Consider the following 27,920-nt stretch of genomic DNA (forward strand, 5'->3'; position numbering starts at 1 on the left):
ATTTTTGTTGTCTGCCTACCTCACTCTCCTTTGGAACCCTTGCCCGCTCTCACAGGCAGATAGCCATCCCAAGTGTACAGAAAAACAGTAAGGGACCTGTCACCATACAGTGCTCAAGAAAATATTACTACTCACATTTTCAGTCATTGACACGAGATCCAGCTGAATGCATACTTTCATGCAGCATTGTTAAATAGATTTGGTATCCTCATCACAATAATGCTTTATTACTAATATTATGGAAGCCCGCCCAGTTGACCGTCTAATGGTCTAACGCACGGCTTTCCGGACGGGAAGGAGCGCCTGGTCCCCGGCACGAATCCGCCCAGCGTATTTGTGTCGAGGTCCGGTGAACCGGCCAGTCTGTGAATGAATGGTTGTTAGGCGGTTTTCCATCTGCCTCGGCGAATGCGGGCTGGTTCCCCTTATTCCGCCTCAGTTACACTATGTCGGCGATTGCTGCACAAACAAGTTCTCCACGTACGCGTACACCACCATTACTCTACAATGCAAACATAGGGGTTACACTCGTCTGGTGTGAGACGTTCCCTGGGGGCTCCACCGGGTGCCGAATCGCACAATAACTCTGGGTTCGGTGTGGGGCGGCGGAGGGGTGAAGTGGACTGCGGTAGTCGTCATGGGTTGTGGACCACTGCGGCTGCGGCGGGGACGGAGCATCTCCGTCGTTCCTAGGTCCTCGGTTAACGTACAATACAATACAATAGTTTTGCACAAACCGTCCTGTAACAGTAGCACCCCCGCTCTCCTGGATGCATGCACCAATTCAGTTGGGACGGATGTCACAAAGCGATTGCATCCTCTCCTGTGGAAAGATGGCCGACAACTATTGTGATATTGATCGTTGATATCCTGGATACTGGCACTGGGACAAAGTTGACGTGCAGGTCCCACACGTTCTATTGGAGACACATCTGGGGATCTTGGGTGCTTCTGGTGTAACTCATCATCAGGCACACAGTTCATAGAGACAAGTGGCATACGTAAACATGCACTGTCCTGTTGAAAAATGGCACTTTATACTGTCACATGAGAGGTAACATGTGAGGACGCAGCACGTCTGTGATTTACTTTTCAGCCATCAGAGTTCCCTTAAGCACTACCAGCTTGACCTGAAATCATAATCGTTGGCACCTCACAACATTGAAAGAATGAGACCTCTGATCAGGTCCCCGACAAACTCGCCGACGATGATCGTCATGTGTTTTGCAGGACTGCGATTCATCGCAGAACTCAATGTGATCCAATTGATCAACAGTCCATTCTTCTCTGTCACGGCACCAATACAAATGCAGCTGTTGTGTTGTGATGTTAACGGTAGTCTACACATTGTACGATAATTGCGTAAGTCTTCTGCTGTTTGTTTCTGACCGTGGACGTGGAATGACACAGAACGTAGTAGAAAGTCCTCGCATGGCAAGTGTAGATGTGATGGAGTTACGGTGTGCTTGGTGCCCGAGTACGGCTATCCTACCTGAACCCTCTCAGGAATAAATTTTTCTCGGTAAAAGAAAATTTTTCTTTATGTGGTAATGCTCTTAGGTGATTTTTAACTGTCTTAGACGCAACATTTATACAAAAATATGTATCCGTTTTCAAAAAATAATTTCTGCACTTTATGGACTAAAATAATTAATCACGGGAAATTCTCTGCTGTAATAAATAGTAACATGATCATTAAATAATTACCATGCAGGACAATGATAACAGTTTTCAATTATACAGTGGAATATAGAGACCCTAACCACATCCGTATATTTTTGTGGTCACGAGTAGCAGCACACAGCTGCATGGACCTGCTGAGATTTTCATAATGATGCCCAATAGTTGGCAGCACTTGCGCATGATAAAACGGTTAAACATTCACAAATGAGAACCTCAGGTTTCGATTGGGAAAAAATACTTCTGTTGCCACTCAGACACAGTGAAAGTTCATGTACACAATTGCAGCCAAAGGGTCTGAAAGGGTCTTAATGGTAAGACGTGGTCAGCTGAGACCATGACGACGAGTTTCCTTGCCCTCACTTTCCCAGGCAGTTCAGCAGTGGGCCACTGTCTCATCCGAACGCCCCAGATGTAGGGATATTGTATGATCTGGTCAGCTGGCCAAATCGAGAACCACAATTAAGCCCCTTTCAGGCTCTATCCGGTGCTGATAACACTGTCCCATATGGGCGCACTGCATTTGCACGAACTTTACAGTAATCACTCAACATCTGATACTGTTCACGCTCCTTGCAAATACTACCAGACCTGGTTACAACACTAATGCACTTTGTAGGCTGCTCTATCTGACACAGATTCTAATCATTTACATACCCACTGATAGTGTATACTTGTACACTGAAGAGCCAAAGAAACAGGTACATCTGCCTAATATCGTGTAGGGCCCCCACAAGTATGCAGAAGTGCCGCAGCACGATGTGGCATGGACTCGAATAATGTCTGAAGTATTGCTGGAGGGAACAGACACAATGAATCCTCCAGGGCTGCCCGTAAATCTGTAACAGTACGAGGGGGTGGAGATCTCTTCTAAACAACACATTGCAAGGCATCCGAGATATGCTCAATTATGTTCATGTCTGGGGAGTTTGGTGGCCAGAGCAAATGTTCAAACTCAGAAGAGTGTTCCTGGACGTGAGGGGTGTCGCATTGTACTGCTGGAATTGCTCAAGTCTGCCGGAATGCACAATCGACATGAACGAACGCAGTTGATCAAACAGGATGCTTACGTACGTGTTACCTGTCAGAGTCGTATCTAGACGTCTCAGGGGTCCCATATCGCTCCAACTGCACACGTCCCACACCATTACAGAGCCTCCACCAGCTTGAACAGTCTCCTGCTGACACAGGGTTCATGGATTCATGGGATTGTCTCCATACCCGTACACGCCCATCCGCGGGATATAATTGGAAACGACACTCGTCCCACCAGGCAGCATGTTCCCATTCGTCAACAGACCAATATCGGTGTTGATGGATCAGGCGAGGCGTAAAGCTTAGTGTCGTGCAGTCATCAGGGGTACACGAGTGGGCCTTCGGCCTCGGAAGCCCCTGGTTTCGTTGAATGGTTCGACCGCTGACACTTGTCGATGGCCCAGCATTGACATCAAGAGCAATTTGCGGAAGGATTGCACTTCTGTTACGTTGAATGATCCTCTTCAGTCGTCGTTGCTCCAGTTCTTGCAGGATCTTTTCCCGGTGGCAGCGATGTCAGAGATTTGATGTTTTACCGGATTGCTAACATTCACGGTACACTTGTGTAATGATCGTACGGGAAAATCCCCACTTCATCGCTACGTCGGAGATGCTGCGTCCCATCGCTCGTGCGCCGACTGTAACACCATGTTCAAATCTTGAAAATCTGCCATTGTAGTAGCAGTAACCGATCTAACAACTGCGCCAGACACTTATTGTCTTATATAGGCATTGTCGACCATAGCGCCGTACTCTGCCTGTATACATGTCTCTGTATTTGAATACGCATGCCTATACCAGTTTCTTTGGAGCTTCAGAGTATGGTATTACATTGACATTCGACCATGTCTCCTGGGTCTTCCATTTTTTTGTCAGGCTGTGTAATACCGCAACCATTCTCACGTAGTCGAAGTACAATGTGGGAGCAACTACAGGGAACCTGAAATCGCAGATATTCTATTCCTCTTCTATTGACTTCAAACTGGTGAGAAGGTAACCATCGTATTTAAAAAATGTTTCGTTCATTTAGTGTCTGCGCTCAGCGTGAAAACGTCTTTAGAGCAATATATGCTCTTTTAAACATTATATGGATGGGAAGCTCTATTTGTAAATGAACAGTCTTAGTGACGTGTCAGTGTTTGTTCCCTTTCATGCGGTGAATTAAATGCTACACCACTGCCACATTTCCATTCCATATCGTCCATTTAGCCATAAAGTAGCTTTCAAGTTTTTCAGCAAATACAGTACTGGCCATTAAAATTGCTACACCAGGAAGATGACGTGCTACAGACGCGAAATTTAACCGACAGGAAGAAGATGCTGTGATATGCAAATGATTAGCTTTTCAGAGCATTCACACAAAGCTGGCGCCGGTGGCGACACCTACAACGTGCTGACATGAGGAAAGTTTCCAACTGATTTCTCATACACAAACAGCAGTTGACCGGCGTTGCCTGGTGAAACGTTGTTGCGATGCCTCGTGTAAGGAGGAGAAATGCGTAACATCACGTTTCCGACTTTGATAAAGGTAGGATTGTAGCCTATCGCGATTCCGGTTTATCGTATCGCGACATTGCTGCTCGCGTTTGTCGAGATCAAATGACTGTTAGCAGAATATGGAATCGGTGGGTTCAGGAGGGTAATACGGAACGCCGAGCTGGATCCCAACGGCCTCGTATCACTAGCAGTCGAGATGACAGGCATCTTATCCACATAGCTGTAACGGATTGTGCAACCACGTATCGATCCCTGAGTCAACAGATGGGGACGTTTTCAAGACAACAACCATCTGCACGAACAGTCCGACGTCGTTTGCAGCAGCATGGACTATCAGCTCGGAGACCTTGGCTGCAGCTACCCTTGACGCTGCATCACCGACAGGAGCGCCTTCGATGATGTATTCAACGACGAATCTGGGTGCACGAATGGCAAAACGTCATTTTTTCGGATGAATCCAAGTTCTGTTTAAGCAACTCGATGGTTGCATCCGTGTTTGGCGACATCGCGGTGAACGCACATTGGAAGCGTGTATTCGTCATCGCCATACTGGCGTATCACCCGACGTGATGGTATGGGGTGCCATTGGTTACACGTCTCGGTCACCTCTTGTTCGCATTGACGTCACTTTGATCAGTGGACGTTACATTTCAGATGTGTTACGACCCATGGCTCTACCCTTCATTCGATCCCTGCGAAGCCCAACATTTCAGCAGGATAACGCACGACCGAATGTTGCAGGTCCTGTACGGGCTTTTCTGGATATAGAATATGTTCGACTTCTGCCCTGGCCAGCACATTCTCCAGATCTCTCACCAATTGAAAACGTCTGGTCAATGGTGGCCGAGCAACTGGCTCGTCACAATTCACCAGTCACTACTCTTAATGAACTGTGGTATCGTGTTGAAGCTGCATGGGCATCTGTACCTGTACACACCATCCAAGCTCTGTTTGACTCAAAGCCCAGGCGTATCAAAGCCGTTATTACGGTCAGAGTTGGTTGTTCTGGGTACTGATTTCTCAGGATCTATGCATCCAAATTGCGTGAAAATGTAATCACATATCAGTTCTAGTACAATATATTTGTCCAATGAACACCCGTATCTCATCTGAATTTCTTCTTGGTGCAGCAATTTTAATGGCCAGTAGTGTCTATTACAAATAGTGGGGTTGTGCTATTTCTAAAGCAGACAAAACATTTCCCCCTGCCCCCTTTCCCTTGATTTCAGAGTGAAAGTGATGGTTAAGTTCCTCCCAAAAGTCCAAGGTTAAGATAACCTCTACTCCTCCCCCACCCCCCTCACTCCCCACCCCCGGCACCCCCTCACATGCAGCGTAAATCCAAGGATCCGGATCTAGTCCACTTGGGCTTCAAGATGTCAGAAAATGAACATTCGGCATTGTACATATTCAGGGTAGGTCAGGTGGAAAGGCACGAGCTTTGAGGTGTGATAGTAGTAGTGATCCTGAGCAAAAAACTTCATACGGACATTAGCCCCATACCTTATCGTTCCCGGGGTAGAACATATTTTATGTGCATTCCCATTTATTTTCAGCATTATTCAAGCATTGTTACTATTTACGACGTACCACAATGGATATGGAGGATGTTGCGATGAAAAATTTGATGCAGGGCACTTATAGTCTATAAAGTAGGGAGACTACCTCAAATTTGCCTACAAAAACTACACAAGCTAAAGCGAATGCACATCGCGAGAGGTTTTCAGCATTCTCTTTTTCTCTTCTTGCAGTCTGTTAGGGCTAGGGGAAAAAATGAATGAAACCTCTCTTGTAGGATATTTAATGTAGTTGAGATGAATACACTAAGCAGATTCAGAAGGATGTAGGTTGCAGTAAGTACTGGGAGATGAAGCAGCTTGCACAGGATAGAGTAGCATGGAGAGCTACATCAAACCAGTATCAGGACTGAAGACAACAACAACAATTTTTTTACTGCGACACCTTTTCGCTGGAGGGTGCGATTTCCGAGCTGTTCAATTTTCCAGTTATTCAAGAAAAAAAGCAGGAAAAAAGAACTTAACATGAGCAATGTATGTGCATTACAAACATTAACTATAATATCTGTCATTACAGGCCATCCATTCTCTACATCTCTCACCTACACAATCACTTACTTTATACAGCACATTACCAAATATTTCGCTTTGTTTTTGAATGTGCTTAACAATTGGTATTTGTCCAACTGGAAAAATTGATTTACCACATCCACCACCACAAAAAAGAGCGCACGCTGCACGCGCTCACACACACACACACACACACACACACACACACACACACACACACACACACACATTTTATGTATAATGTGTAAATTCCACCTCTCTCCCTCCCCCCCTCCCCCCTGTCTCTCCCTCTCTCCCTGTTGGTCTCGCTCTCTCTCTCTCTCTCTCTCTCTCTCTCTCTCTCTCTCTGTTGGTCTCTCTCTGTCCCTCCCTCTTTGGCGAATATGGCATAATTTCATTTCTGCATTTCTGCCATCACAAATGATCCTTTTATCATCATAACGAGACACCAATTTTCAGTTCGTTGGGGTTGTTTTGGGGAAGGAGACCAGACAGCGAGGTCATCGGTCTCATCGGATTAGGGAAGGAAGTCGGCCGTGCCCTTTGAAAGGAACCATCCCGGCGATTTTCAGTTGACATACTGTATGAGCCATTGTCCGTTTCACTGAAAATTAACCTTAAGTGTCATGTGCGGAACACCATCTGCACCACAGTACGAGAATGCCAGGTAATCGTCAACTGTAAGTCCATGCGGCGGCACATCATAGACATTTAGTCCGCCTTAAAGCGGCACTTGATTTTGTTCGGTGTGCATACACGCCAGATTGCAGACTTAAAAGTCCACAATCTGCAATCCATTCACCTAGTCTTTCATAAAAGTGGTATACTTATTGTTGGCTGGCTTTATACTATAAGGGTTACTTGTTTTATATCCAGGCATGTCGCAAGTGTCCCGATGGCATCTTGTCATCTCATATGGATCACAGTCCTTCACCAAGTTAATGAAGCTGTATGTATCTATTTAAAGCATCTTTGGGTCTTCAAAATGAGTTTTTGCACACCCATGATAAAAAAAACTGGATGAGGAGATTTAATAGGTCCAATACTCACAAACCAACATAAACAGGTCTTGCGAAGTGTTCAAATGTTTCAAATGGCTCTGAGCACTACGGGTCTTAACTTCTGAGGTCATCAGTCCCCTAGAACTTAGAACTACTTAAACCTAACTAACCTAAGGACATCACAAACATCCATGTCCGAGGCAGGATTGGAACCTGCGACCGTAGCGGTCGCGTGGTTCCAGACTGTAGCGCCTAGAACCGCTTCGCCACTCCTGCCGGCTTGTGAAGTGAAGTGTGTTGGAACATTCGCCATGTGCCGAGAAACAAATTCTTCTGGGCAAATAGAAGCCTGTTTAAAATTTGGCTTGGTGGTCAGTTGTCTGAGCACTTCCTCCCAAGCACATTCCAACCATTGATTAATTCAGTGTCGCGGTGTTTTCGAATATTTTCCATTGTTTTCTTCATTAATTTATAATAATCTCATTAGTTGCGCATGATGTGGATGATTATTTACTGGCGTTTAAATCTGTGGTTTAATTGGATGACGTGACTGCCTGTAATCAGTTCCCATTGAGAGAGTTAGCGTAGTGATTAGCACGCTGGACTCACATCCTGGAGGACGAAAGCTCAAACCCACATCCAGCCATCAAGAATTAGGATTTCTGCGATTTCCCTAAGTCGCTTAGGGCAAATCCGGGATGGTTCCTTCAAAAGGGGACGGCCGATTTACTTCTCTGTGCATTCCTAATTTGTGTTTGTTCTCCGTCTCTAATGACCTCATTGCTGACGGGACGCTAAACACTAATTTCCTCTTCCTCCTCTAATCAGTTCCTAACACAAATTGAGATATTGCCGGAAGTTTCTGGAATGTAGATCTCTTTTTGTCCCCCAACTCTGTCATCAGCTTGGGGAGGGAAACATATCACGGAACCTGGTGTCCTGGACACAGTGGCAAATCATTGTGCTCGTCATGCCAAGTCAACTTCCGAGACATATCCCACACCAGAAACATCTGCCTCAGTTACAAAGTTCATTCCATCGATTGCGGCACGAGTTAGACACCGAAACCCTACTTTATGTAGATAATGTTGCATGACGTGCCTGAATATTTTGTTAACTTTCAAGTACAGCATGTAATCTGAATAGTCGTGTTGCTGAACTGTTTACCCATTCGTGGGTTTTTGTTTTGGTGTGCGTGTAAATACTAAGACGAATTCGCCCATGAATCCCGAGCTCAAAGAACAACAACATGTCGACACCGCCGACACTGCTGCAGATAGGGAGATTGAGTATTCCTGCGGAACAAGACTGAAATTAGCATCGAATTATTAAATACGTGGAGTCACTCATCGCTGGATAATATCATTTCACTACTGCAAGTTGTAGGTGTTTTGAAAACCACCAGTGGTCTGCACAGGTGTTCTAATGTCATTGCGTGAAGAACTCGTTTAATCTCACTGACATTCAGACTGATGATGTGTTATGACAGACAGAAATGACGTGAATTACGACTTCTGTTCATTATTTATGTCTCTGTGTGTGATGGGGAAGTGGTTCTTTTGCGTGTGTGTGCTTTCAGTTCTGTGTCCTTGGTCAGTTCTCTCAAAGCGGTAAAGAGTGTGTTGTTGCAGAGTGTTGTGTTTTAATTTATTACATTGTTCCCTTCGACTATACCCTTTTGTATGTAGTAATTTTCTTCTATTGTTAGTTGTCGGTATAGACTGTTGCTGTTCCTCAGAATGCGTAGATCGTTTTCGATATTAGTGGGGTTATGGTTTTTGTTCATCGGTTGTTGCGCAAAAGTTGAATGTGTGCTGTCACTTTTCAGAGCTCTCATGTGCTCTGTGTGCCTCGTTCGGAAATTTTTGCTTGTTTGTCCTATGTAGTGGGCCTGACAGGAGTTGCAAGTGAGTTGATATATTCCAGCGTTGCTGAATTTGTCTGAGGTTTTCTGACTGGTCTTAGCCTTTTCTGAGCTGTATTGTTTGTTCTGAATGTTATTGGGATTCCTTGCTTTTTCAAGATGTTTCCTATTCTATGTGCTATTTTGTTATTGTATGTTAGTGTGTACCATCTCTCCCTTTTTTCTGAAGTTGTGTGCTCTGCTGTGTTGTCTGTGTGTACTGCATGTTTTCGTTTTACCTTGTTGTTGAGTTTGTTTATGATGTCTGTTTTGTAGTCGTTTTCAACAGCAATTTGTTTGATTATACTTAGTTCCTGTGTGTAATTTTCTGTTTTAAGAGGTGTTTTGTTTATCCTGTGGAGCATGTGTGTGAAACTGGCATATTTATGCACAGTCGGGTGGTTGGATGAGCTGTGGATAACAGTGATTGTGGATGTGGGTTTTCTGTAGATGGAGAATTCATGGTTGGTTATTTATCTGAAATGTTGAGGCGGGGACAAACAGGACACTGGACATATTGGAAGGTGAAGCCCTGTTCAAATACTTGTTGAAATATTTGGTAATTTAGGATTCTGGGAGTTAATTTTAGTCACTTTAGAAGAATTTTGGAACATTGCTTCGTAAAAGTCAACTCCTCGCCCATTTATAGCCAACTGACATAACGATTCGCCTTTGTGGCCGTGATGTCAACGGACTGCTTTATCTTTCAAAAATCGTTCTGGAGGGGTGGTGTACAAACCCGATTCCGACTTTCGTGCTGTAGTATAGAATCTGAGGTAGCTCGCTAGATCACGACGTGAACAAGAAATACGAAAAAATGCTCTGTATCTAATGATTTTAACGCGGAATGCTATGGTTAGAACTCTGATGGTGCAGTAGTTAGAATTCTGACCTCGGACGCGATAGGAGCAACGTTCTAATACCTCTCGTTTGATTCAATTCTAAATTAGGCTTCCGTTGTTCTCATGAATTCACTCGTGAGAATAGCACAACGCTTCTTCCAATAAAAAAACAAAAAGCCTACCTGTTTCCCGTCACACCCTGTTTTTGCTTTTTAAGCGATGACATAGTCAACGGTACGTTAAACCTTAATCTTCATTTGGCCTTCTTTCTCTCTTGGAAAAAGGTAAGGTAAATTTGTCCTCAGGCAGAAAGTTTATTCGAATACCAAATTCATTTTACCTGTTGAAGACGGTATACCCTTGCCAGTAACAAAATGATCATTTTGTGATCTTATATTCTTGTTCTCTTACGAGGTTTTGTTAATAAGACGACATATGATTCTGTTTCTCGATTATTGTCCACGCTTCCATGTATGTAGATTTTTTACTCCCTATTCTGTGATGTCAAGGATTGTCGTCAGCTGCTATCGTTCTATGGCTGTCTCTTCTATGTTTTAGATAAAAATAGAAGTGTATAAGCCTTAACATGACTGGTACAGATTGCTGCACGATTCTGTATCGGTAGAGTTACACTTCTTTCATAAATTAAAGCACGTGGCTGGAAGGTTCCCACGCAAGGAAGCGGATTCCAGGACTACCCGTAGACACTGTCGACTACGACAGAAAAGCTTTGCTAAAGAGCTGCATGGCATTCTGGTGTGGTTCCCAGGGCCTGCTCGGTGTATCCTGAAGTTGTTTCCCGGAATTAATTCCTTATGCGTGGCCACTACGGTGGCTTAGCCCCCAAGTGCCCACTTGAGATATTCCGAGAATGCGTTCAGCATGGATGTCAAATGGAATCCTGCCTCTTCGCTCCCATAAAACGTGAGAAATTCTGCGCTTTCTCGACAGTATTTTCTGTTCGCACAACCCTGTGTATTGCCTCCCTTTCTAGACGCCGTGTATGCTCCGTTCAAACACGGTACCAACCATAGAAATTGTCCATTCGTATTTGTACGTCATATCTTTATCTACATCGACATCTATACTGTGCAAACCACCGTGAAGAGCATGGCAGAGGGTACAACCCATTGTAACAGTTATTAGGAATTCCTTTCGTTCCAGTCACGTGTGGAACACGGAAAGAATGATTGTTTGAATGCCTCTGTGCTTGTAGTAATTATTCTAATCCTGTTCTCACGGTCCCTATGAGAGTAATACGTAGGAAGCTGTAGTATAATCATAGAGTCATCATTTAAAGCCGGTTCTTGAAACTTTGGTATAGACTTTCTCAGGATAGTTTACGTCTGCCTTCAAAAGTCTTCCATTTCAGTTCCATCAGTATCACTGTGACACTCTCCTACGGATCAAACAAACCTTTGACCATTTGTGCCGCCCTCCTCTTTATGCGTTCAATATCACCTGTTAGTCATGTGTGGTACGGCTCCCATACACTTGGGTAATATTCTAGCACGAGTGACTTGTAAGCAATCACTTCTGTAGACTAATTGCACTTCCCCAGTATTCTGCTAATAAGCCGAAGTCCACCATCTGATTTACCCACCACTGAGGTCATTCAATTTAATATACCTACAAATAGTTACGCCCAGGTTGGCCGATTCTAGCAGTGATTCATTGATGTTATAGTCATAGGATACTACGTTTTTTCGTTTTGTGAAGTGCACAGTTTTACATTTCTGAACGTTTGAAGCAAGTGCCAATCTTAGAACCACTTTGAAATCTTATCAACATGTGATTGAATATTTATGCAGCTTCTTTTAGACAGAACTTCATTATAGATAAATGCATTATATGCAAAAAGTCTGAGGTTACTATTAATGTAGTCTACAAGGGTCCTAACACACTTCCCTGGGGCACACCTGAAGTTACTTCTGCATCTGACGATGACTCTCCATCCAAGATAACATGCTGTGTCCACCCTACCAAAAAATCTTCAATGCAGAGAAACTTTTGCAGCGTTCTCCTCTATTTTCATGTTTCGAGGCAATTTAGTTAGATCACATTGGGTACAAACTATGCTGTTGTCTCTCCAGCGGAGTTTGGACTGAGAACAGAGAACATCCGTTCCATGTCGACTGTCATCCGCATCTTGGCTGGCGTCCTCTGTTGTGCAGCTGGAGAATATAAGTGTGGCCTTTTGCTACAGCATGAGGTGTAAGTTTCATATTGCCCAGCAACTCGCACTTTGACTGACTCTTTGTGCAACTGGGATGGAGAGTTCATTGGGTTACTTCTCTTGTTAATTTGTAAATGTAAGTTATGAAGACAAGGACTCTGATTTTGCGATTCAATCAGTCTTCCTAACGATGTCAGTCAAAGGCCCTCGTTATTAAGTATTTCATGTTAGTCTTCTCGTTTAATTTTTTTTATCAAGACTCATTCTGCAATAAGATTCCGTATTATTTTTGAATATGTGTAAGTAATTTAGTACTGGGAAATCGACTTCCATTTATGAAATTCACTTCCACCAACTTCTCCTATGATTAGGCAACCCTTGTTTAAGAACTATAATAGTACGCTAAGGTGTTATCTTTAATGTGATGGTGTTCCCGTTGTATTCAGTGGCCAAATTATTAATGGGTTGTTGTATAACATGCAAAGATGCTCATTGTGGTGACGAATGGGAAACGCTCACAGGTTTTTATTTAGGATCTCCAACACGTTACTAATGCAGATTACTTTAAAGCCATACAGGTCGTTGCAAACCCCCAGACATTTTGAGCTATACGTCAATCATGCGTTGTATCTTCTTTAGTACATGGCGCACACTGTTGATGCGTTCCAAGTTTGACCATTAATTATTATTTTCATAGGCCTCGTGGCTAAATATTTCTCCTCACTATGTCAGCAACTTGTACATGGCACGCTGCAGCTTTTGATGAAATTCGTCTCCCAACAAGTAGTAAGTATTTAAATGACAGAACTTTAATTATCATCCTCTACTTTGGTTTTATTTGAACAGTGTTCAAAGTTTTTAAACCAGAAGTGCAGCACATGTTTCAAAAACTTTGTGACTATGTGTACTTCGCCCGTAGCCAAATGTAGACCTGGTATGCAGCTGATTACTGTACTGCTTCTCAGGCTGAATATCTTATGCACATTGGTACGCCTGAAATTACATAGGAATTGTAACGTGTACTACCTGTCAAACACCAGTCATAGGTTGCAATGCATTCACTGTAAAATTTTATCGGGCATATGCAGATCATAGTATGTAACGTGACAATGAATGAGGTAAAAGTTGATTGTTCCGACGAATTTGACCAGGTCTGGACACATTACATTCGGAAAGTAGTGTTGCGTTTCTTTTGTACTCACAGCAGTTTGTTGCCACAGAGCAGAGATTTACTTTTTAGCGTATATGTCTCTTTCATGAACATATTTCTCAGGCAACACATTACTCTTTGTGATAGCATACTGATTTCACCACTTTTATGCAACGTAACTTCCACTGTTAATCTGATTCTGACGTTGCTTAAGTGGCTATTTTTTCTCTCCTTAATTGTGAACTTCAGAAGAGATCAAACTTCTATCAGTTTACTTAATTTAAGTCTTCTGCTGCTACGTGCTCTTCTTTTTCTATTCTATATTGCATCTGTCATTCAGTGTATTGGAAACCAGAGTGAGAATACAAAACTCAATTTAAATCACGCATAACTGGATCAGTACATACACACTTCTACGCCACAGAAGTGACACAGGACAATAACCCGTGTGGACGAGCAAGTTTTATTTATATGTTCATACTTTGTTATTTGTAATAACGAAACTTGTAAGTTTCATTAATATATATTTCATATAATACTTGCAGATGGCCTGAGGCTAAAACAAGGGATTCTAGAATCACTTAATCTACGATTTATTTTATTTTAAAGTTAATACCATAATACATGAATTCGTTAGTGCTTATTATATGTTTCGAAGGTTATGTCTGAAAACGAGGTACGCATCTTATTTTGCCGTTAAACTACTACTATTGCCCTTCTTCTTTGGTGATTGCTTTATCTAGTCTGCGAAATTTCTGTTCTTTATAGTTTTATTTTTAATAAGCAAATATCAGTCTGCAAATGTGCGCTTTGTGTTACACTGATGCGATGCATGTTTGAACTAGTTATTTGTAAAAAAAAAATATCTGTCAGAAACCTACAAACCGTGTGTTACTCGACATGAAAGTTTTCTGGTTATGGTGTCGTGTCATACGATAAAAAACCATTACTGTTGAAACCAACGTTACGGCCACAGTTACAGTTAGTTTCACCGATAACAGTGCTGTTGCAAATGTAAAAAACTTCTGTGACATCTGACTCTGGGCGTGGAAGCTTACGAACTATAGTCTGTTAGACGTTTCAGTTTGTTTTCATTTCTACGTTAAAGGTGTAACTGTGTGTTGTTGGTGAAGTTTGCAAAAAATGGTTCAAATGGCTCTGAGCGGTATGGGACGTAACTGCTGAGGTCATCAGTCCCCTAGAACTTAGAACTACTTAAACCTAACTAACCTAATGACATCAAACACATCCATGCCCGAAGTAGGATTCGAATCTGCGACTGTAGCGGTCGCGCGGTTCCACACTGAAGCGCCTAGAACCGCTCGGCCACTCCGACCGGCTGAAGTTTGCAACACACTGTTTATATTATATTTGATTTAGCTCAAGTTAACTGATATTCTTGTATACTTGATATAGATTAAGTCCTTTCGTAAAATATATAGATAACTGAAGAGGAGATGTGAGCATATTTGTAGAGAGACGAAGTATATGGAAGACTATTATATAAGAGAAGACAATGTTGTTGTACTTATTGGGATCTTCCCCGTTCAAGTTTTCCTCCTCATCTGTTGTATACGGCTAATATATTTACTGAATATACTGTTCTTAGTACTACCACCGAATCACACTGTGTAAATGTCTCAATATTTCATCGGGTTAACTACTCAGCATCTTCAAGTGCTTGCAGCTGGTGACAGATGACAAGAAACTTATGTTACATGCCAGTAGTCACAAGCAGCAATGAACTAAAGCTGTCGAGCGGTTTCCTTGATCAAGTATTGTGGAATTTACACACAATGGTCCGATTGCAGTTCTAAGAGCCGCATTTAGAACACATACATAGGAGAATCCTGAAATCTCACACTATATTTCTTATTTTCCCTATCTGAATATACTGGAATTTTACAAAATTTCATTACAGTAAAATCACAGTTGCGGGCTCAGAAAACATTTATTATAATATCTGATTGATCCATAAACTGGTATGGCAGAGATCGACCCTGTTCCTGTAATCGTCTGTAGCCGCGTCGAATATCTGCTCCTGGCAAAACTAAGCGCCAGAGGATATGACGACAGGCTGATATCGTTTTAAGTCTATGAATTTGCAAATAAACGTCGGAAAATTTAGAAGAAGAATCTTCGCTAGTCATCATAGCTATGATTTATTAGAACCTTAGCTTTAAACAATTTTAAAATGGCTTCTTCATCTACCAAAATATCACAGGGTAGTTCAAAAAGGAGGAACACATTTCAATTGCTTATTAAAGATAAGCTATGACAGACAGAAACACATTGAGCATGTTACTGAATTGAGGAAGGTTCAAAGTTTTAGGTTCGCGCAGACACTGTACCATACACTCAGCATGAGCACCATGCGTTGCTCGAGAAACATCGAAACGGTAGTCCATTTCCTTCCACACACGAATCAACAGGCCCTGTTTATTGAATAGACTGCTTCAACATTTCCATATCTCAGCTCTTGAGCAGTAGCTGCCATAGGTGGAACAAAGACTTATGTACCCCACAGAAAAAAATGGCAAGGTGTGAAGTCTGATGACCTGGAAGGCCAAAAGCAATGAATAAGATCTTGTTATCCACCTCTTCCAATCCAACTTTTTGGGCTGGTGTTGTTACTTTAACGATGCACCTCAAAGTGAAAGTGAGGCGGGGCGACGTCATGCATAAAAATGAAATCATTTGAATGCTCGTGAAGTTGAGGAAACAACCAATTTTGCAGCATGTCCAGGTATGACATGCCTGTCACAGTTTCCTCCGCAAAAAGGGAGGTCCATAAGCTTCGTGAAGAGAGACGGCACAAGACACATTCAGTTTCGGTGTGTCTCTTTAATGTTCGATCACGAGCCAGGGTTATGGCGGTTTACTTCACCCGATAGATGAAACGTCGATTCGTCCAAAAAGATGAGTCGTTCGGAAAAAGTGCCCTGCGCCATAGCCTGTCGAACTGAAATGTAAAGTTCGTACCGTCTGGTGCTGTCACCGGGACGCAATTGGTTCAGTAAAGGCAATTTGTAAAGCTTCATATACAGGCGCAGTTTCAGAACACGCTACATCGTTGTTTGAGGAAGCTGAGGTTTCTGGCTTGCCTGTCTTGTGGACTTCCGAGAGTCTCGGATACGCTCTACATTTTTATCAGAAGTGCGTGGCCGACCAGTGCCCTTCCCTTTGCATATGGAATCAACTTCCAAGAATTTTGTATCCCAGTCATAAATCTACGTGTGCAGGAATAATTGGTACTGAATCGACGACGGAATGCACATTGCACTTGAACAGTGGATTGAGTTCGTGCTATGATTTCTCTTGTGGAGTGGTCGCCATGTTGCTACAAACAACAGCCCAGCTGCGTCAAACTTTGAACGTTCCTCTATCCCGTGAGGTGCGCAAAGGTTTTACATCTTTTTTAATTTGTCTGTATTAAACAACTGAAATCTGTTCTTGCTTTTCGAATCACCTGGCACCTGTGAATATCCGTTCCCTTTCTTCTAAACTTTTGGCACTCTCCTCTTCTACTAAATTAGCATGAGACGAAAATTTGTTCGTTGGGGATGCACTTTTCATTCCTGTGTCCCAGTACCCTTAGTTTTACCGCAACTGCTTGTAAAATGTTATTCTTTCATGTTGTCAGTGGTGGAAGATATGCGATCTATTGATTTAAAACATGTGTGGATAAAAATCCTACGCCAAGGGCGCAAATTTTCTTTACTGATTCTCAGTTCCGGCACATCACCAACCCGTCTTCAGCTCAATATAAAATGTTGTTAAATTTGTGTCACTCATTACACATCGTCGAATTTTTTAGAGTTAAGACGCCCTAAAGTGAAAATGGTTATATGGGTATATAAAGTGACAACATTAATCACACATTAAATGTTGCTACATATATGTAGAAACGATCGACAGCAATGACAGTTACATCAATTATGAGTGGATGTAAACAAGATATCATTCCTAAGATTCATATCAGGAACAAGGAAGTGTCTGTGTGACGGTTGTCAGCCAACACATCGTTTGTACATATTTGTGGCAAAATGGGCACTGCAACAACATTGGCCGGCCGCTGTGGCCGAGAGTTTCTCGGCACTTCAGTCCGGAACCGGACTGCTGCTACGGTAGTAGGTTCGAATCCTGCCTCGGGCCTGGATGTGTGTGACGTCCTTAGGTTAGTTAGGTTTAAGCAGTTCTAAGTCTAGGGGACTGATGACCTTAGATGTTAAGTCCCATAGTGCTTAGAACCATTTGAACCATTTTTTGCAACAACATTTTATCAGTGATTAGCGTTGCCAATTTACATAATCAAGTAAGGTTTACACTTGAGGGGACAGAGCTTTAAAATATATGATGTGTAATGAGTCACACACACACTGAACGACATTTTAGACTGATGAGAAGATGGCTCGGTAATGAGCCGAAATCGATAATTAGTAAAGAAAATTTGAGATCCTGACGTAGGGTTTTTATCAACACATGTTTCTTATAAAATAGAGAGGCAGCGAGAAACCATGTACGTTGTCACACATTAAATGCAATCTGATTCCAGTGTTTATCTGGGTAAGAACTGCATTTGTGATACTTTCCGAAGTTAGCAACGGACTTTCAGCCTGAAATTTGCCAGAATTTGAGTGGAAAACTGCTTACTAAAACAAACAGGCTGGTCGATGAGCGAAACCAAACCTGCACTCTAAACTGTCCCTTTCTTTCATGAGTAAGCTTCTACGCGTTGAACTATACCAATAACCTGCTGATCTCAGAATTTTATGCATGTTTTCTTACCTAGCGGTTCTTTGGCTGCGTTTTAATATTTTGTTTTGGACATTCTCCCATTCTTTATTCACGTCGTCTTCAGTGGGTCGTTCCTCAAGATGTTTGCCTCATTCTGCATTGATAAAGATAGCGGATACCCTCTTTTTGCAAGTTTACGTTAAAGGTTCTGTTTGTTTTACCCTTTCTCTTACTTTCACCTTACCCACATTTGAGTTTTGGATTTAACAAGATAATAATCAGTCCGTAAATTTTAGTCCCTTCCACACAGCTGTACCGACTACTTTCGATCTTAGTTTCCAGTTTACAATCACTTTGTAAATGAAAGATTCTTCACGTATAGCAGCACATGTGAATTTATTAATGTCTTTCTTCGTGTCTTCGTCACCTTCTGTTTATTCCAAGCCAAAAATTCTCTTAACTCCTGTCCGTTTCGCTTTAACTAGTCCTCTCCAAAGACGCAGAGGTTATTTATTCTGAAATGTTTAAAGCAGAGCAGTACAGTGACACATGTCGGCAAACAGCAACCGAAGGTGACCACACACTGAAGTGTAGCGTTGTGCAAAATGCTTCCTGTAACAGCCTTGGTCGAATGTGGGGCGCCTTATAGTGTTCGTGATTCTTCTGGAGCATCGACGTTTCTCAAGCCAGAAGTTAGTAACCGGCACCAGTTTCACCCTGGCACAAAAGCTTTGCCTTTGTATTTGGAGGTATCTTGCCATTCGATGTTCCACATCTCTCTAATTACTGATACAATAACGTTTAAAAGCGCTGTAGCAGATAATTCCATTTGGGCCCTCATTCCGTCATAAACGGCTGCTTTGGCTAGTTTGTCTACTGTTTCATTGCCAGAAATGCCACAGCATGTTTTACCCAGCAGATGGCAACTTCCTGATTTCTAATTGTGATCTGTGATACCAGATTCACGTCATATGCTATTGGATGGTTGGATCATCCGCTGCGCAGATGCCTCAATAGTTCCAGCGGTCATACTTACCCAGAAGGGCTAACTAATTCATATCTCAAGTGCTTCTCAGCATATTCATAATAGTTACTTCGTTAGGTAACTAGAACTTTATTCCAGTATAGTAGCAGCTAGCTCATTAAGCACAGCTACACTCACGTTCATTCTTCGAAGCGTCGGTATATATGAACGTTGCATTATTGTGTTTCGAGAGGTACTCGGTCAAAACGCAGTTATATAAATACCCACCATCAAAATCCAGGTCAGATACAACGTTTGGTTCCAGTACACTGGTACGATAATCTGCTTTCAAGCAGTAATAGTTGTGCAGACATGCAGCGGTCCCGGGTTCGATTCCCGGTTAGTTTGGAGATTTTCTCCGCTCTTGGATAGGGTATCATGTTGTCCTCATCATCATTTCATCCTCATCACCAGAACGCAAGTCGCCTAATGTGGCATCGATTGAAACAAGACTTGCACTCGGCGGCCGAATTTCCCCGGATGGGGCCTCCCGCCCAAAAATGTAATTCGTTCATTTAATTTTTTGGACGTGTGGTATGACCCTATAAGGGTACAGATGTCTTGTAATATATGGTCTTGTGCGAACTGCTATTGTTTGAGTAAAAATTTCGCAACTAGGTATTCGCCACGTAGTGTAGGGAAAGGCTCTTTTGTTTCAGTTAAAAGAACGTTGCTCGGCGTAGACTGCGTTGCCCCCAGGTATATTCTAAGTGCTTTGTATGATATTTGTCGAGTCGTCTTAGGCGTTTGTCCGTAGCTGACCCATAACAAAGACAAGCATAATGCACGTATATACGTACAAAAGCACAGTATACTCTTAGTTCAGTGTCTGTAGCCGCTCCCTAGCTTCCACCCATGGTAGCACGTAGTATATTAGCAGACTTTTCGGAGTTTGTGGCAGCTTCTGCAGTATGTGTCTTCTATCGACGTTTGTGGTCATTATGGACTCCATGATTTTCATGGGATCCATTATTTTCTACTAAACTCTTGAATGATAGCTCGTACGGCCCAAGCTTCGGTGTCTCGCAGTTTCCAAAATCCAGTTTTGGAAAACTGAGAGAGTTTTCCAAAAAGTGACACAATGCAGAGAAAATATTTTAAAGACGAAACATGTAACTGGAAAAAGACAGGAATTCAACTCGTCGTCATACTTAGATTTCATGGTTTTAACATCTACGTAGGTGTCTTGATAAGATCCTGAAAAGACGACAATGTTCCTCTTGGAATCAAATTAGAAAGCCAACAGTATGTAAATAGCTTACTTTATACTGATAATCAAGGAACTGTTCAAGAAAGTGGGAAAAACTACAGAGGGCGACGCATATTCTACAGCCACAGAACTCTACAAACAATTTAAAAATTTTAACAAATGAAGAATAGCTTTTCTACGAAAAAAAAGCAAAATAAAATATCTATAGCAACAGCAAAACGAAGGAGTAAGTGTCTCATTTTCATTACCTCGTGCGGAATATTACCTGAGGAGAGAACAACGTATAACAAATAAAGCAGACGTCTATCATTGAATTGAAGGGACAATTGCAATAACCCTCGAAGGGAAAGTGAGGAAGAAACGCGAATGAACTTTTATACGCTAATGAACCGTTGAGAGTTGTTCGACAATGTGAAAGATCCTCAGCTCTGTGAAAGGTTACAACAGAAAAGATAAAATCAGGAACATCTACAAGGAAGCGGAATTAGTTGTGAAATCCCTAATACAGAAAGTTGGATGGTATGAAAATTAATGGAAGTTACAAGCACGGTGTATGTGGAAGATTAGTGACCCAAAGCAAGCATTACTTTACAGACCGTTGGAGAGATCAGCGAGTGAACCGAGGAAACGACGATGAAACCGGAAAAGACATATCTTAGCCTAAACCTTGAAACTCAGAAAAAAAGAATTGATTGTTGGGGCACAAGAAGTGTTACGCGATGTGACTGAAACTTACGTTGCAGGGGGCTAATGAAAAACGGGGAAGTACCAGTCTTTGAAAGTTTTTTACTTTATTCAGTAAATTGTGAAGACAAGAAAAGAAATCACTCCACAAAATCATTTTGTGTATTTGGATGTTACGGTTCAGGATGTGGAATATTGCCAGTAGTAATGATTCTTATATTGAAAAAACACCTATTTGTGGTATAATTTTATGTTTAGGTTTATTTGTATACTGTTAATTTTATTGTTAGTAATTTTATTCCTAGATGATTTAATTTTACGAATATCAATCTCCTGGATGATCACATCTCATTAATTTACAGTTTTACATCTTTCTTCAACGACAATGCAAGCCAAGTACTCCAAATACTGTAATAGAGGCCAGTTATTCATATGGCACCGTATTTTCCTTCAAATAATAAAGTTGCTCCACTTTTAGCTCTGTGTCATTTGCTGATGTTTTCTACTATATTTATCCTTGTTTCTATGGCAGTTGCCAAATATTAACGTGTCCGTTTTGGGTGTAACACACATCTGGACGCCGAGTGTTTCATTCGACATGTTGTCTAAACCATTAAGAACATGCAAAAATTCAAATGGTTCTAAGCACTATGGGACTTAACATCTGAGGTCATCAGCCCCCAAGACTTATGTCTACTTCGAGACTCAATAAACCAATTCTCACCAAGACACTAACTAACCAAAGGACATCACACACAGCCATGCCTGAGGAAGGATTCGAACCAGCGACCGTAGCAGCAGCGCGGTTCCGGACTGAAGTGCCTAGAACCGCTCTGTCACAGCGGCCGGCAACATGAAGCTCTTGACAGAGTTGTACTTTAATGCATCTTAATAACTACACTCCATGTATTCCAGCAACGTTGTGAAGCGTGTGTGTGTGTGTGTGTGTGTGTGTGTGTGTGTGTGTGTGTGTGTGTGTGTGCGCGCGCTTGTGCGAGAGGGGGGCAGCAGCGAGGGGGGGGGGGGGGGGTAGGTTAGCATGTGTATGCGTGCAATAAACTTCGCTTTCGGTTTGTATTGAGTCTGGGGACGGTCCATAAACAGCTGTCAGCATAGCGCGCCACGTATCGTATTGCAAAGCACATGTCATCTGTTTCCCACAAACGTCCTCTGCGACCGCCAGGACGTGGCAGGCGTCAGATTAAGGCAGATGAACGAGCGCACCACACTGTGTTGAGAGAATTTCTCAAGGGGTGTGTCTAGACCACGTTATTTTGTCATAGTTTCGTGATACACCACAAAACTGAGGCGATTCACGCGACTGAGTTCTCAATGTCTGCCGCAAATACGATATTGCACTGAGTCTTATGTTACTTTGTGTAATACTCCAGGCGGTGGAATGAACAACCTTAGGTACCTGCCACATTGTTTTATGAAGGATTTCTCGGTTTCTCTATAACTTAACGGGGAATAAGTTAGAAACCAAAAGTTTGTAACGTTGTCCAGAGAAGAAAATAAGGACAGTGTGCGAGCATTGGAAACATGCTTAGTGCTTCCCATTCTATTACTTCTTTATTTTTGAGACAATGTTATTTTTACACTCGGTTATAATTGTGAATTGATAAGTGTTTATCGAATGATGTACATGAACCATCGCATATTGTTCCTCTGAGATGCTCAGGCGTCTCGTTTTCATGTTTTTGCACGTTCATCTGGCCTGGAAATATTGATATGAATTCTTCGTAAGTAAGAAGATAACATACGTCTTCAGCTTTTCAGTGACTTTTGTGACCCCGTGTTTCCTCATAGTATACTACTGAGATAGTATCCCGTCTAGAGTCACTGTTTCGCCAGTAAACTGCCCTGTTTGTGAAAATAATGTTAAGTTATTGCGTGCTGTTTTCCTGTTGAGAGGGTGTTTTTGTGTTCTGTTGCGTATGCTTGTGTAGTTTATGTGCCTAACTTCATTTTGGTTACTTCTTTTTGCGTATTGCATATGAGCGTACGTGTGGGAGTGGATGTTTATCTGAATTAATCTCATGTTTTTAATTCTTACGTATTTTAAGTGTGAGTGCGTTTTTCCTGTTTGCTGTTGTTTCACTAGAGATTGGTTAGATCTCTCTCTATCTCTCTCTCTCTCCCTCCCTCTCTCTCTCTCTCTCTCTCTCTCTCTCTCTCTCTCTCTCTCTCTCTCTCTCTCTCACACACACACACACACACACACACACACACACACACACAGCAGAAAAAAAATGAGCACTGGAAACAGCAGGGCATAGCTGCCCAAGTGAGTAAACGATGTTTCCACATTGTACTTTGTGTGAAACAAATTCAATTTCGCTCAGTATTACAAAAACCGTGTACCGTGTGATTAGTATTGCTCATTTTGTACTATCGGAAAGGAGGTCAGGTTAAAGTACAGGCACCGCTGCGTGTTCGAGATCAATCACGAACTTGGTCATGTACCTATGATACTGAAGGCTTAATTTATGAATACACCATTTCAAGCGCACAGATATATAATACCTTCCTAGAGTAAATGTAAATGTCGTGTGACGAGGTCCTCCAGTCGGGTAGACCGTTCGCCGGGTGGAAGTCTTTCCATTTGACGCCACTTCGGCGACTTGCGCGTCGATGGGGATGAAATGATGATGATTAGGACAACACAACACTCAGTCCCTGAGCGGAGAAAATCTCCGACCCAGCCGGGAATCGAACCCAGGCCTTTAGGATTGACAATCTGTCCCGCTGACCATTCAGCTACCGGGCTCGGACTTCCTAGAGTAAGTACAACAGAAGGTATGTACATGCAGAGTACATATTTCTTTATATGGCAATTTCATGTTTGCATTTGTTTCATTTTTTCAGTCCGTGGCTCTATGAACCCAGTGCATCAACGTACGTTAGGATTAACGTTTTTGAGTAAGCAGAGGACTACAACTTGTTATCAGAAACCTTAAATCTCAATACATAGCAACGTTGAATCTAAATCATAGCTGGATTTCCCCTCAACCATTACATAATAGACTAAGCTAAAAAGAACTGATGGTGCTGAATTCTTCACTGGGGCATTAAAGCTACTTTGTAACACAATGCGTTTAGACAAAGCAGGCATAACTTCGTGGGCTTCCACGACGTGCCAATTTGAATAAAATTGTCTTTAGTATTACGCCGCATGGTTATCCAATACTAAAAAAAAAACAACTATAATGCCGATATTTCGACAGTTTCTGCAGCGGTTCCTTTCAAGGCGACTAGCTGCTGGATTCTGGTGACGGTTTTCCCCTATTTGCTGACTTACTTAGGTTGTCAGATAGCTACCTCTACCCATTTCATATTCTTGGTTGTCACTGGACAACTAGAAGTAAAAGTTGCAATGGAGGGGGGGCTGTAAGGTACGCTGTTACATGTGCTACTCAGGCCGGTGGTTGATAGGGGATAGCGAATTAACCCAATAGCCAGAGTAGTACATGAAATAATCTACCGTACAGCTCCCTTCCATAACAGTCATTACTTGGAATTGTCCAATGATATCCAGAAATGTGACGTCGGCAGCCATGTGACAACAGAAGTAAGACGATATATAAGGGAAGGCCATTACCAGAAACAAGCACTTAGTCGCCCGTAAGAGGATCTCTGCAAAGTCGGTCGAAACGTTGGGATGTTAGATGATTTAGTGTTTCATAATGAGGCGGCATAATGTCCAAAATGATTTTATTCAAAAACAAAAGGCAGAGATAGTGTGTAGGCAAGAACGTAATGAGCGGTTAATGTTGCAATCTGTAATGCTGCGCCGGCCGAGGTGGCCGAGTGGTTCTAGGCGCTGCAGTCTGAAACCGCGCGACCGCTACGGTCGCAGGTTCGAATCCTACCTCGGGCATGAATGTATGTGATGTTCTTAGGTTAGTTAGGTTTAAGTAGTTCTAAGTTATAGGGGACTGATGACCTCAGAAGTTAAGTCCCATAGTGCTCAGAGCCATTTGAACCATTTTTTTGTAATGCTGCCAGCCAGTAGGGTAGGGTGTCGCAACTGGAGCGTAATGTATGTCTGCCGGCCGGTGTTGCAGTCTAGTGACCCATTTCAGACTCACATGAAGGAACGCGCATCGGAGCCATGAGAAATTTCCTGTATTCTCTATCGTATTTGTTGTCGTGAGTCATGAGGTTGTATTTATAGCAGCTTCAGTAAATATTACGACTTTTACTTACATTTAAGTGCTGCATAATATATTAAAGCCGTATGAAGGATGTTTATGGGGGAAGGGTCGGGGATTCGTAATTGATTTTGATGAGCATGCCTGTAATGGCGTGGAATACACATGCCGCTAATGTAAGTCGAGCCATCATAACGGTATTGGAAGAACACGCGCTGTGTCTGGAATGCATGATGCTGGGTAAATATTGATAAAGTGTGTCCTTTGAAGAATGTCAAGGATCCGCATGTGAAGGTTGGCGATCTGGACCCGAATTTGTTGTAACAAGCGGCGATAGTTTAGGGCCGCAGTACGCCATATGTCATCATGAAACATGACGCCGAGGCATTTGATAGTACCACTAAGCTGTAGGTGGTCGACACACGCTGGGTGTAATACGTTCCATGTTCATTACGACCGACTTGATGACATTCAGACAGCTCCCGGAAGTCACACTGTATGTGGCAATCCATTATATTTCATTGGTTACATTGTCATGATTGGAGAGCATTTAGTGGTAGGGTAAGGGCGGCACAACCCCAATTTTGATATCAAACTGATATGCAAATTAATTAAATTGATCAATTAATTACCCCAAACAATGTTCACCCACACCCCCACCCCCACATGACGTGATGTGTTTTTCTCAGCCTACGGGTGGGTCCCCGCACCCTGCCCCTTCCCGACCCCTCCCCCTCGCTCCCTTCCACAACTACTGTGTCGGCGGGAATTTCAAATTTTGGCGGAAATTTCGAAGTTTCGAGGTACAATTCAATTATCAATTCAGAGGACGTAATATTAACGGATATTTTTAATGGAAATTGTTTATTAAACAGGAATAGGTGGTAGAAATCAGAAAAAATCAGAGGATGGGAATACGGTGAATTATGCTCTAGAAGGACACAATTTGTATTTCATAGGACAAGGATACTATTGTTTAATTTCCAATCGCTTTGTATACTGTGATCGCAATGATACTCCACGGTGCATTGCCGGGGGCGAGTGCAATAGTGGTGTGCCAGGGTTCATCCCTTCCTCGCCTTCTGCTCCACGCTGCATTACACGACATTGGGGGGGGGGGGGGATGAGGGGGAGGGGGCGCTCTGTCCGTCCCCCATCGGACACCGGGCCTCATTCATGACGGCTGCTGCAGCTGTCTCGTGGGTCCTGACCGGACCCACCTACTGCCTCCTGCCCTGCTCCGGGGGCCGGAGATGAAAGGGCACCGCGCCATGTGCGTTCGTAACTCTCATGTGGCCTAAGATGACAGAACCCACGCCATGTGCACTACTTGGCTCGGTGTCCGGCGATCTGCACGGTGACTACCCGCACTGGCAGTTCCCTTGGCTTCCACGTCACAGGGAGGAGGAGGGTGAGTTCAGCCAGCAGTTGGAAATCGGCAGATTATTGTAACGTACAATGTCGTTCTGTAAGTGTGCTTAGTTGAGCATCTACCATGAATAGTAGATATGCTTTCGAAGGTTCGCATTTTCCTCCCACAGCTGTGTCCTAACGAAAACAACAACATATATTTCAAGGGATGCAGCTGGCATTGGGCGTACCAGGCTATCAGTGTGTCTCTGAATGGACAAAGGGTGTTTTTATAAAAAAAGAAGATGCGTCCAGTTTTCCAGACACTTGCCGGCAAACAAAGGATGTTTTCAGAAGGGTCCTCTATCTATTTCATAAATTTTTTTTTTTTGTTCAAGCTTTTTGTTTGCCTCGGAATGAATAAAGAGTATTTTTCTAAACCTAGCAGCTGTGTCCACTTTTCCAGCCGCTTGTCAGCAGACAAAGGATGTTTGTCTCAGCCGCGTTCTGTTCGTCAAACACTTGCACCAATCCTGCTTAAAGAAAAAAAGAAGGCAAGTTATAATTTGCTGGTACTGCATTCTGAGTTCCTATTGGTCCTACGCAAAACAGAGGGTCGAGTCTGAAGGTATATATATATAGCCCAACCACTACCACAATCATTATCAGTCTTTGACAGTGCCTAGTTGTGTCCGTGTGATTCCTGCTACATGGAACGGTCAGCGAGCAGTGGTGCCAGTTGTAGTGGTGGTGGCAAAAATGGTTCAGATGGCTCTGAGCACTATGGGACTTAACATATGAGGTTATCAGCCCCCTAGAACTTAGAACTACTTAAACCTAACTAACCTAACGACGTCACACACATCCATGCCCGAGGCAGGATTCGAACCTGCGGCCGTAGCGGTTTCGCGTTTCCAGACTGCAGCGCCTAGAACCGCTCTGCCACACCGGCCGGCAGAGGTGGTGGGAAACGGCCAAACTTGGGGCAGCTGCCATGTAAGTGTTTGTAAAAAAACTAGTATTCGATTGCGAGGCTACGAGGTGTACACTGTGCTGCCATATAAAGTCGGATTGTCACCTCATGCCCTTAAAAGAGCTATTTGTGATGACGGGATGGAAACACTCCCGTACTCACACTGTTTACTTAAAGCGCGAGAGGTGGTGAGGACCTCCGACGATGTGAATAAGAGAGAGAGAGAGAGAGAGAGAGAGAGAGAGAGAGAGAGAGAGAGAGAGAGAGTGAGTGACCGGCTGAATAAGAGTTTTTGACGAACAGTATGGCTCTTTTATCATAGTGTTGTATGTGTGTGATGTATGGTGTGCCTGCATGTGTGAGTGCTTATGCGTGTCTGTGTGTATGCTTGTGAGTGCGTTTGTGTGTGGATGACCG

This window comes from Schistocerca serialis, chromosome 3, assembly GCF_023864345.2.
Source record: "Schistocerca serialis cubense isolate TAMUIC-IGC-003099 chromosome 3, iqSchSeri2.2, whole genome shotgun sequence".
NCBI lineage: Eukaryota > Metazoa > Arthropoda > Insecta > Orthoptera > Acrididae > Schistocerca > Schistocerca serialis.